The sequence below is a fragment of the Rhea americana genome, unplaced genomic scaffold, assembly GCF_003343005.1.
Source record: "Rhea americana isolate MKP2758 unplaced genomic scaffold, rheAme1 scaffold_176, whole genome shotgun sequence".
In the NCBI taxonomy this organism is placed as follows: Eukaryota; Metazoa; Chordata; class Aves; order Rheiformes; family Rheidae; genus Rhea; species Rhea americana.
The window spans coordinates 135,823-148,467 of NW_028185883.1; the positions used below are offsets into that span (position 1 = coordinate 135,823).

Here is a 12,645-nt window from a genome sequence, read left to right on the forward strand (position 1 = left end):
AGTATCAGAGAAAAAAGTTGCTAAAAAAAAAATCTGAAACCATTATTTGTAAATATACTCCACGATGGTATTCTGTGACAATCAATACTAACCTGTGCAAAGTTTTGAAGTTTATCCGTTAACTTTTAATTATTAAGCTTTGACTACTTAATCAGCAATTTAGAAATTAAATGGGTCTTTCTAGAGTTTAAAGTCTAAACAGTATAAATTGACAATTCGACTAACTGTTTTCAATGATGAACAGCACACACTTTCAAAATTGTTTCAAAARCTCGAATTAGACCAAAGAAAAGCTTATACTGCTCAAGATGTTTAGTCCTCCCATCACTGAAATCTGAGTTAAAAAAGACCTGGGATAATTAGCTCATTCTATGTCCCTGATAAGGTAGGATGGTTCCAAGAGCAGATATGTACAATCCAATACACAAGAAAGGATCCTTTTCCTACTCCTCTCCATTTTTTTTTTTTTTTTTAAGGAGGAAGGTGCTCAAGAAAATATTAGATATCACCATCAGGAAACTACTCTGTTTTCTTAAGCTTTCATTTTCCATACTCTAATTACAGCTATTACTCCTCAACTTCTGCAGATCAACATTTTCAGTTCTTTATTTCTCTGCCGTTTTCTGAACTGAAACAGGAAGAAATCTATGCAAAACAAGCCAATGCTGTAGTCAACAGAATCAGCTATACAGTCAGTAGAATCGGCATCAACTTAGATGGCAGTATGCTTAATCCAAAGGAATTTTCCACTTTTAAAAACTTGATCAACTAAATGTCTCACCGACATCTGCATTTCTATAAAGTGGTTTCAATTAAAAAAGACTTCACTCTACTCTAATCTCAAATATGAAAAGACGTTTTTCTGTACTCAAAAATCAAAAAAAATACCAATGACCTTCAGTATTTCAGACCGTACGTTTGAAGATTTTTAAATGCAGAACTCCAAAAATGCTTATTACAATCCATTAGATCAATTACACATTAATAATTGCTCTAAACAACGGTTGCATGACAAAKAGAATGAACAGTTGAAATCAAGCTTATACTTACACCAAAGGCTAGGTTATTGGCATAGTCTGTCGTTTTAAGATATAGGCTGTTCGTGCGTACTTCTACCACTAAACACAAATTAGATGTAAAATACATTTTTAGTGTAATTTTTTTTCCCTCTACCCTACTAACTTCAAAAAAACTCCTAAGAAACAAAAAATTGTTATATTCAGATTTTACAAACCATCAGCCTAYCAAAGACGTAAGAACATTAGAGCGAAGGTATGAGAATATTACTGCTTCAGGATTGACTGACTTTTAAAATGAAATGTGCTTTTCTGCTTCACTGAAGCAAGATCACMCAGCTACCAATGGGCTGCTTCAAGTCTTAACATTTCTGTAAGTCCTGCTCACTATTTGCAAGGACCAAAGCTAGGCCTCAGAACTATGCACAACCAAAAAGACTTTACATTATTAGAGGGAGAACTGGTCACTCTCCTGTAAATTTAAGACATTTTTACCCTAAAATTGCCTACTGTTCAAAAGGTCTCCGGGAAGTTCAGAGACCCTGAGAAGTTTAGTCTCCCAGAATATAGCCAAGTTAGAGCAAAAATTATGCATTCATTTGTACCAGATGTAATCAATTATTATGGTATTGCAACAATATATAAAGGATGTGGCAATTTCTCTAAATAACAGTATGCAAAAAGTCCCCAAAGAAATGTTATCATTTGTACCTAAATACCTTGTAAAGGTAAGACCAAAAAAATTATGGTTTAAGAAGTGCAAAAATTTCAGTTTCCTCCTAAAATCTAAGGCTATTAAAATATAAATATATATAGCCTCAGCTGTCTGGAATTCACTTGTTCCCTAAATAATAATATTTTATCTCAGTCACAAAGAACTATACCCAAAGTAATCAGAATTATCATTTTCAAGGGCAAATTAAGTACCTAAGAAAATAAAGAATTGTAAACTTTGCCTCTGATTTACCTGAACCACAACAACTAAAGCAGATGTTGGAAATGCCTTCTTCCTTTTCCTTCGTTCTGCAGAAGGCAGAATATGACAATGTTTTACAGTATTGTCTACAGCAAAAATACRCTCCCTTGTTTATTTGAAGAGTAATCCCAAACGTAACTTCTAACTAATCATTAGGCAATGTTTTAYTTATGCTTTTGCTAACGTCCTCCATCTTCCATGAGAAATGAGCTTATCTGCATCAAATTACAAAGTCCAGCAGTATTATCTAAGCTTCCCCATGTCTGCTCTTCTACAATGCAAGGATACTGAATTGCTTTTCAACAGACAGGTACTCTGCCTAGGATTCAACCAGAAAGCGAATTGCTCACAGCTCAATGGAAATGTCAGAACAYACAACCAGAGATACCTGACAGGTTTAACACTGATTGGGGGCAGGTGGAAATAGGGTCCTTTGGACTGCAGAATCATACTTGCAGAGTATGATTCATATCATCACACCACAGCTCTGGTCTTGGGACAGCATCCTATCAATCTAGATTATGAAGTTGTACGTAATCTCCATTCAGCAATTGGAACATTCAGAAYAACAGGTATGATCCTTGCAGGTCCTCATCTAGCCTAAATAAAATCTACAGTTTCACATTTCTTTTAAAGAAACTTTAGAAATGTTTACAGTTAAATGATCCAGAATAAAATCTTTAAATACAGAACCCCTAATATATCTGKTTTTTTAATGTTCTTTATTCAGTCACAAAATCTTTCAGACACTGCAGTAAAGAAAGGCATTTGAATCCCAGGTGAAAAATACCTGTACAAAATTAAGCTCAAGACAGACAAATGATGATAATAAAACACCAAACTGTATTAAAGTTCCAGCATCTCACCTGCATCAGAAGAATATAGTCTCAAATGTTTAGAAGTGCAAAATCTTGAAGCATACTGGACTTATCACTGTCTGAATAAAYTTCACAGCACCACTGATAGAAACTGTCTTCCTTTACATTTAGGGAATCAAAACAGCTTCACTCCATCTTCTTCAAGTTAGATCTGACCACAATTATTCAAGGACACRTCATTTTCAAGACATTGAAAGTAGCTACCTAGAATAGAAATTCAAAACACTACAGCTAACAAGCAGTCTAGTCTGTCCTACTTTCTTCTAGCCTTCCATTTACACTGCCCATCAGCAAAAAATATGTGAAGATTTGTTCCCAAACCTGAACAGCATACTCCAATCAAGACCTTATAAGCCCTAAGGAGAACAGAACATGTACATTACACACATGACACTTYTGACAACATATCTCACTACAGTATTTGTTTAAAAAAAAGACTTTTTCATTGTGTTTTGATTAAGTGCACAATAAAACACATCCACTCTATTTGAGATCCTATCTCCCCTGTAGGAAACAGTAAGAGCTGCTACAACTACCAAGCCTATCAGAACTAAAGCAAGAGGCAGCATGGTTTTCTAAAGCACTAACACAAGATTAAAGAGCATCATCTCAAGGAGAAAAATCAAAAGATTTATTACTATCCTCCTCAGATTCTGGAGCAAGTAACACTTCCATTACAAAAGAAAAAAATCCATCAGGCTTCACAAAGTATCAGTACATCCTCATACACATAAAGTGGAGAATTGGCACAACTCTCAAATTTAGCAGCTTCTGATCAAAATTACTCCAAATTAGACATTTGATTGTCTTTGTACTTTTATAATCTACAAACTGTACTGCGGCAATAAGTATTCTTGAAGTGCTGGTGGATGATGAGTAAAAAATAAATTAAAACATGAGAAAGATAAACAAGTAATTAACTTAATAACGAGGCCAATTTTCAGGCTTCTTATATAACTTAATAGTTAAGGCAAAGATAAAGTACTTCCAGCCTTAAAAAAAAAAAAAAAAAGCCATGAACATCTGAAGCATTCTGCTAACTACAAAATTAAACATAAATAAACCAATGCAACAAAATTCTCCAGGACCCCACACACATCTGGCACCCATCTGCTTATGCAAAGATGGRTAAATATTTAGTGGTGGCTTTTAAATGCTTATTTTTGAAATACTGACAATCCCTGAAAAGCAAAGCTTATTATTTAGATGTTCCAACCATAAACAATATTTTAAATTTAACTGTTACTTTTATGTCTATTATTCCTGACAGAGCACTTCAACCATTGAAGTTTCTCCTCTCTTAATAGGAGAATTCCACTTTTAAGATTCACACAAAAAAACATTACATTATGAATCTTGACTATTCTAAGCCAGGAAAATCTTGCACAGGTCACTAAGCAACCACCTTTCAGACAAGCTTTCTGTAATTAAGTTATCAATTAAAATTGCACAGGCAYATTTTATTTTAAAAATAAATCCTCTCCCACAGTTTAAAAGATTGTGGAAAAAGAACACCTGTATCAATGCATCAACCCTTGCAACATCATGTTCAAACTGAACCACAATTCTGAACATTAGAGTATGGCTTCTAGCAGGGAAAAAACAGAAGGAAGATTCCCCTCTCACCCTCCGAATTTCCATAAGCTTTCTGAATCTTTTTATTCCTGTCACAGCACCTCCTTGACACCTGCTCTTTGTTGCTCTTCAGCCAAATATGACAAATTTAAGTCAGACTGTTGCTAAACATACCAAAACTAAAAACTGCTGTCTGTACTAGATATTATAAACACTATAATAGATACTAAAGAATATTTCAGTGGGAATAAACAAAAGTTGATTCTGTAGGTCCAAGTATAGTTAGTGTATCTTTTCCTGCTGAGCACTGCTTTTGATGCTTTTGTTTATCACAGAAATTTGTATTTGAGTTTGAGAGACTGAAAACAAATGTAGTTTCTAGGACTTGAACCATGCTAGAGAGAAGACTGGCAGAGTAACAAGCCTACTCATTTAATTAAGATACCCCACTGCTCTTATGACGTTTTACAAACTTGTTGGAAGTTGGCTGAATGACACAGARGCCAATGTCCGTTCAACTCACCCTCCATAAACACTCCATCAGTCTAGGCACAGGCAAAAACAGAACAAACCTGTGAACTAACTTTGATTAAACTTGCTTGGGAACACCTATTTACTATGTGAACCCAGGGACCAGAAAAATCTGCCTGATTAAAGGCAAAAATTGTAAAAACAACTGCTGAACATACTTTCTGCTCAAGTTCATGAACACTCCAACGATATTGCCCAAAACTTTCTTTGAACTCCCCACTTACAAGAAAAAGTGCATCAGCAAACATTCCCACACCAAACTAGCCATAGTACCCAGTTGATACTTCACCTACGTGTACCCTAACAAACAGCTAGGAAGTAAATGAATTAGTAAGATGCTATAATCTTTCCTTGAATGCTAGATCCTTGAATCTTTCCTATAAACGTGCTGGGAAAAAAATGAATTCCTCTACTCCCACTTTCAGTACAAGTCGTCAAGGTTTTTAGATAAGCTCTAGTAGAAGAGTGATGGACAGAAAAAAAATTAACAAATGACTCAAAAGCTGAAGGTGTATACCCTTTTAGAAAAAAAGTAACCTGAGTCCATATAATGGACTTGCATTCCAAATTATCCTAATTTGATTTTAATTTTCCTAAATTAAAAAACCCTACATGGCAGAACTGTTTTATCAATGTATTTAAAGATATATCCTTTTTCAAGTTGTAAATTTGCCACTTTAATTTCACAGAATGTCCCCTTATTGAACTGGAATTATCATCCCCATCATAAACTAACAGAACAAAAGCTCTTAAATCACTTCTTCCAAAACAGTCAATCATTCTGTACATCTGTGCTACATTTCATCATATTTGTTGCTTTTCAAAAGGTAAACAATCTAACTTTTTAAATTTCTCTTTATCAATTTTCCACCTCCATAGATCACACTTTTAGCCTTTTCTCCAAATCTCCTCTCACTCTACACCCTACTTTTTACATGAGRTACTAACCACCACATATACTCTGATGGCATACTATATGACAGCAAGATATTTACTTTTACCATAGCATTTTATTTCCTGTGCTATTCTCTAACATGCTTTTATTTAACCCAACATTTTGTTTACYCTGATTCCAAGTATAAACTCTTACAGATCTCAGAAATCAGCAGAGCTCTCGAAAACAAGATTCCTAACAGAGTCCTCTGCTTTGATTATATACCATCATGAATGTTAAAAGACTCTTATYATCTCAGGCCATGTAGTCCTTACTTTCCTCTCCCTCAGTATAATACCTTGCTTACACCCCACCCAGCATAGTCCTCAACTCTGTAACATGCCAATTAGGACATCTTCCTGGGAAGAAACCCCTTGGTTTACAGGAATAGACAAAGGCAGAATAAACAAAGGTGACTACCCTAAACAGCAGATAAGTGGACTCTTCGCCACTGGGCCTTCAATGAGGAAGGAGGTATGCTTCTGCACAGAAGCAGGCAGGTAATGTAATAAAATTGACCCACCCTTATTTTAATTAAGGCTTCTACGTTTGTATCTATTRACATTTTAATGGATAACATAACACATGTAAATACAGAAAAGAAAAACATTCYACATCCCATTTACTTTACATAACTTACAATAAACATATAACACCCCTGAATTAACTACTAAAATATCCTAAAATATGGTAGACACCCTATTGACATTAAAGGGGTAAATATTCAGCGCAAACTAGCTAAAAGTTTCCAAGACAAACGTTCCTCTGAAGATACTCAGTCATAACTGCCTATAGCCATTTTTATCTGAAAGCTAAAAATAAGAGAATCAAAGGTCTAAGACTTTCTCCTTTGATGATCAGAAAGAGCATCGTAACATTTATTTGAAATCATAATTCTGGGAAGAAGGTAAGAGAGCGATTCCCCCACCTCTCACTTCACATAAACACTTCGCTAAAAAGAACAAGTTGCTTTTGAAAATAAGAAAAAAGCGCTAAAGGCATTTGGGTGGTCTCAGTTTCAGTCCTTAAATATGGAAGATTGTTTTCTGCCTAGATCCTGTAACAATTTGTTTTCCTTCTTCAGTAAAGCCTCAAAATCTGCTGACAACAACGATAAACTCCACTAAACAGCTATAATATCAGTTTGGGATATTTTTCTAGTAGCCTGGTAAGCGCTTGTTTCATCATATGCAGATCTTGCTTATATACACAGTAGAGCCCTACAATTTTTACAGGCTGATTCTTCTTACAGACTGACTCTAAGAGTATTTTGGGGTTCATATGCTGTCCCTTAAAGGCAGAAGTATGTCATTAACAGAGAATGATGTTGGACAGAATGCCAACATTTAAACTTTACTGCCATGCTTCCTAAATACATAGGATCTACTTTATTTCTTCACCATCTGTTTTGAYTGAGCTAAGAACAGTAAGATCTCTTAGAACCTCGTGTCTTGCTACACACGGTGCTACTTCATTGAAACACCAAGCTAATGAAAATCTGAGATTACRGGTACTTGCAAAAAATTGGCAGGTTGTAACCTCACTTGAGGAAACTAACTAGTCAAGCAGGGCCTGTATTAACTTCTGTATCCTTTATTATTTAAGATCACATACACGCAGAAGACACAARCATGCTCAGAAGCACACAAAGCAGTAACTGGAACATCTTTGTTCCCATGGTTTGTCCTGAAGGACTATAAACATATACACAGGAAAACTGAAATGGCAAAAATGTATAGCTGTGACAGAAATCACACTGGAGTAACCTGTACCTAAWCACGTTGGAGTAAGCATACATAGTTTTCAAGAGGAAAGTTCTTCCTAAGGAAAGGTTCTTTTAACAGAGGAAAGAGTCCCTTACAACTGTCTCTTACAGTGGATGAATAATGACTCAAGCATTCGCACACTCACATTCGCACACTCATCCTCAATAAAGGTTGCTGGGTTTGGTTTCTGCTTTTTTGTGGGGGTTGGTGGAGCGAGGGGGAGTACAACCCCTGAGCAGCTCTCACAGACATTCCAACTTTCAGTTGCTGATACATCCGACTTTACAACTTGACAGACTGACTGGCAGGTCAGTCACAGAAACATTTCCTTACTCAAACATCATCCAAACAGCAGAAATTCTCCATGAAGCCTGAATTTAGAAGCAACATAATATTCCAAACTGATTTCAGTGATATGTCCTGTACACCTGCCATATAGAGTTTCTTTTCCCCCTAGCTATTACACCTACTTGAAGTAAACATACTTTTTCATCTGCTTTCCCATCTCATTTGCACCTGCTGCTCTTGGCAAACACCCAAGTAGAACCTAAGAATACTCCCCTTCTTTCCAGAGACTTGTAACAGGGGCATTTCTGCTGGACAGAGATACTCCAGCTTTGAACTTTATCTCAGTGCATGAMTCCCTCTTGGCATTAAGCAAGATAATTTTTTCCTAAACCAACAATCTTGGTTTTGGTTRTTCTGAAGAACAACCAATTTCTTTAGCTAGAGAATAAAAATACAGAAGACCTGCACAGAAATTAATATGCACTGAAAGTGAAAGCCACTTCTTTGAAAAATATATATTTATTCCTCAAAACAGCATAGTTTTATTCTTTATATGATCTCATGAGAAAATAATTCATCATTCTGAAATAAATAAAGCAAATCAGAGTTTTTAGTTTTTTAAACAAGTATAACCACAAATGAAGTGACCACAATGCATTATTGGTCTGCAAGATGCATCGAGCTGCATATTGTATTCTTTCCTTTCCATTTGTGCTATGAAGTACACTAACTGCTCAATACTAAACCTGTTTTGGTTGCAGGACACTTGCTAGCCTTCCCTCAGGCAAGGCTTTCAGTACTCTACACCCTTCAAAAAGATCTCAGAAAGAACCAAAAATGAAAAGAGTATTTTAAAGTTTAGGTTCTTTCCCAAGAAAAGTTCGTTCTTTCCTAATTTAGCAAAAAGGCAAGAGACAAACCAAAGATAGCTACTCCTTAACTTGAAGTTTTGTACCCTTGCTTAATAACAACATAGTACAACTGTACCACAGTAAAGTTTATAGTGTTCTGATCACACTTTYGATATTAGTCAGTAAGAGTTAAGATGTTGCTCCACAAACTGTGACAATATTTTCCTACAATTTTTAATTATGTTATAAATATCCATGAAAACAGTTAAAAAAATAGCTTGAATACTACTTACACTCAGTTTAAYCAGATTATTAAGGACAAACTAACATCCACAAATACTATACTATAGTAAGTCAAAGACACAATTAGCAAACATCACATGAAATCTAAGATGGCTTACCCCCAGCTATTCTTTGTATTTTCAAGAAGCGTGACAAGATCAATATGATACAGAAGGGTGACAGCAAAGACAACATAATTCCACAAATGACCTTCCTTTYAAATTGACAGTAAGAGTCTGTTTGTTACACCAGCAAGATAAAGTAGCGAAGCAAGAGCGATTACAACCTTTTATTTTCAAAATTTATTTTCAAATTTTCAAGCATTGAATATACACAACATACATATTTTTAACATTTACACTATGCAAGGTTCGCATTTCTTTCAACTTTGGTAACAACAACATACAAATACACTTCACGAGAAAGCTAACAAGTATTATCCAAGCATAACTKTTTCGTTATTTGCCARTGTTAGCCTTGTACAAACATACATTCATATTTAAAGTTTTATTTAAAAATATTTTTACACAAAATCATTTCATGGTTCTCTAGTAGTCAATTATACAGATAAAACTGAAGCAGTAATCTTAAGAAAATAAGAACAAAACCTTAACTTGACTTCAGATGAGGATAAGCATCAAAAATAGTATTTTACTGCTGCTGAACTGTTAATAACTTTTATGGAAATTCTGAACACAAATAATTTCACTGTGGAACACTCCCATTGGAATATACCCTCACTGACATTAAAGTGAGAAATGTTAAAAAAACAAATCAAATATAGAAACAAAAATTGTCTGTTTAAGAAGGAAAACAGATAGATTAAAACATATGAAGAATGAGTCTTTTCCTTTGATCCCATTTAAACAGAATACTGAAAACAAGACTCACAGGCTTTGTGATATTTTCTCCTTCCACTTTTACAAAAGCAAATGCACACAAACCTTACAGAAAGGACACATTCAAAWTTTTTCATTCAAAGAATGCAAACTTGAAATGCATGAGGCACCTAAGGCTGTCTGCTTGTACTCCATTAACCTGTGATAAAAATGTGGCAGTTTACCAGAACCAGGAGGTAAGCTACCTAGATCTACCATTGGAAAGAGGTGCCTGTCATGAAATTTCCGAAAGACAGACCTCTTTCAAACCTCATCTCACCATATGCCATTTCTTTGTGTTCAGAGAGCTATAGAAACAAAAACCAGAATATTCTGCAAGGATATTAACTGTATTCTTTCAACACACCTACCTTACACATCCTGTTGCTGCTATGGCCAAAGAAACATTTCATCCATCTTAATTCCTGTTTAAGGAAAACAAAAAACAGAAGTCCCAATATCTAAGGAAATATATTTAGGAAAGGACAAAAATTCTATTAAATGAGAAACACAGAGGCATAAATTTTAAAAAACAGTAAATATTCAAGCAATAATCCTAATAAAATCTGTTTAAAAAAACTCAGCTGATCAAACACAATAACATTTCCCTTAAATCTTATCATACACTAATAGTACATTAGATTAGAAATTACAGTCATACATATTYGAATCAATACAGCTAAAATAACTGATGAAGTTAACACATTCCTGATTTGACTGCTTTTTWAAAATATCTTTAAGTTTCTAAAATTGTAAGTGCACTAACACTTTTAGCTAAAATACYATGTTCATTGAAAGGTATTTTCACCATCTCTTCACCATCCTCATGGCCTAACAACATGCATCTCATTAGATGCAAATAAAAACTATCACCATTTTCATATATATATTTAAAACATTAAACTACTTCCATAAATGACATATTACCTTCAGCACAMAAAATTCCTCAAAACAGCCCAAGTCATAGATGGAGAACATTCAGTTGGTTTAATTCAGCATAACCACTGAACCTGTGCATTAAAAATATATATGAAAATCACTACATATATCTGAAGTTTCATATAGTAAAGTCAGAAATATATTATCATTTGCTGTCACTGTCATTACTAATGACAAAATTCACAAAAATATAAAGGATGCATAGGAAAACAACACTTCCTTCATTAATTCTTTGAATAGTTTAATTATGTAACTTTTTAATTAGTTATCTAAATATCTATTACAATAACATCCTGTGCAGAAGTTAAAAAAAAAATCTGGATTATACTTTACACCATTTCAATCTTCTGATCTTTCAGTTATCATTATCCAAGAAATATCTTTCAATAGTTACACTAACCTAACACTCACAAGATTGTACTAGACCATTATAAAGAATATTTTAAATGTGCACCACAACCGTAAGTCTCCCTCCTTCCTTTTCCTGACTCTTCAGGATTTTTAACTGACTTTAACTTTGAAGAAAATCTGATTCTTTTATCTACCAAAGGAGAAGAAGCTCTGCACCAATCCCCGAGACTTTTATTTTACTTTGCACCAAAAAAAAATGAGGGGACAAGAGAGGAAGAAAAAAAAAAAAAAAAAAAAAAAAAAAAAGCTTCACACAAAACTAGTACTAAAAATAACTACCTATGACTAGGTTAAAGAAGAAGGAAGTTCAGTATTTTGGTTGCTGATCAGGCCTATTAAAAACATACAAAACTGCATATAAACCTCCTGTGATATAAAGGAGCTGTGCATTTACCTCATTTCATCTTTCTCTTTCCTTTTCTGTTATGGAATAACTACACAAAAATTGTAATATTTTATAATTATAATAATTATACAAAAGACCACTATTAATGTCATATTACAAGGTTAAATAAATCAATACGTGCAAATTCAAGAGTAATTTCTAAACTAAGCCAGTATTTGACGGCCAGGCTGTTGACAGAGACTTCTATCCTACATCCTCATTAAAAAGCTTCAGGGTGAAAAACTTAACATGAAGAACGGAACTGAGCAAAACACAAAATGACTTGATGAGCAAGAGGATGGCAAGATKAGCTGTAACGAATAAATTTTAAGCCAGGCACAGAATTAGGGACGTCTTTCAGGAAAGCACGACCCCAGCTCCCCGCACYGAAGACGTCGAAGGCCGTCCTTCCTAAACTGTCCCCTGCGCTGCTTTCACGCTTCGTTTCCCCAACGCCTGCCACACAGCGCACTTAAAACTTCTTCACGTTGGCACTAACGCACCGGTGACCGCATCCCCGGTGCCGCGGAACTGAGAGGCCGCCAGGCCTCGGCCCCGCGGCTACGCGCAAACGCGGCGGCGGCACCTGCCGCCCCAGCGCCGAGGGAGGCCGCGGGGCGCAGGGCACCGCCCGCCGGGCGAGCGCTCGGCACCGCCCAGCGCTGCCGCCGCGGCCCCGCGCGTGCTCCGCGGCCATCTGAAGGGCGTCAGCACGAACCGCGGGAGCGCTGACTTCCAGGATGTGCGGAAGCGCCGGCACGCAGGGCCGCCCCTCGCCTTTATTACAGCCCGCCACCGCTTGTGCTACAACCGCACCCGCGTTTCTCGGTTCCGCGCGCCGCAGGCAGGCGCCGCGCCTGCCCAGCGCCAGCGCACAGCGCAGCTCGGCAGCCTGCGCCCGGGCTCCGCCGCTCCCGGGGCCCCGCGGCGCGAGA

The 12,645-nt window shown here is 36.2% G+C and overlaps 1 protein-coding gene across 6 annotated transcripts in view; it reads right to left on the bottom strand.

The window, feature by feature from the left end:
• The window catches only part of ZNF438 (zinc finger protein 438), a 59,318-nt gene that overhangs the window by 46,100 nt on the left and 573 nt on the right, over nucleotides 1-12,645 (bottom strand). For 3 of the 6 annotated variants that reach the window (XM_085301376.1, XM_085301370.1, XM_085301375.1), the window contains exons 1-2: nucleotides 10,903-12,379; nucleotides 10,347-10,400 (exon numbers count right to left, since the gene is read on the bottom strand). The gene's annotated coding sequence lies outside the window, so the exon portion shown is untranslated. Of the gene's footprint in view, nucleotides 1-10,346; nucleotides 10,401-10,902; nucleotides 12,380-12,526; nucleotides 12,640-12,645 lie in introns of those variants that run through there. The other 3 variants (XM_085301373.1, XM_085301371.1, XM_085301374.1) reach the window with 3 other exon arrangements.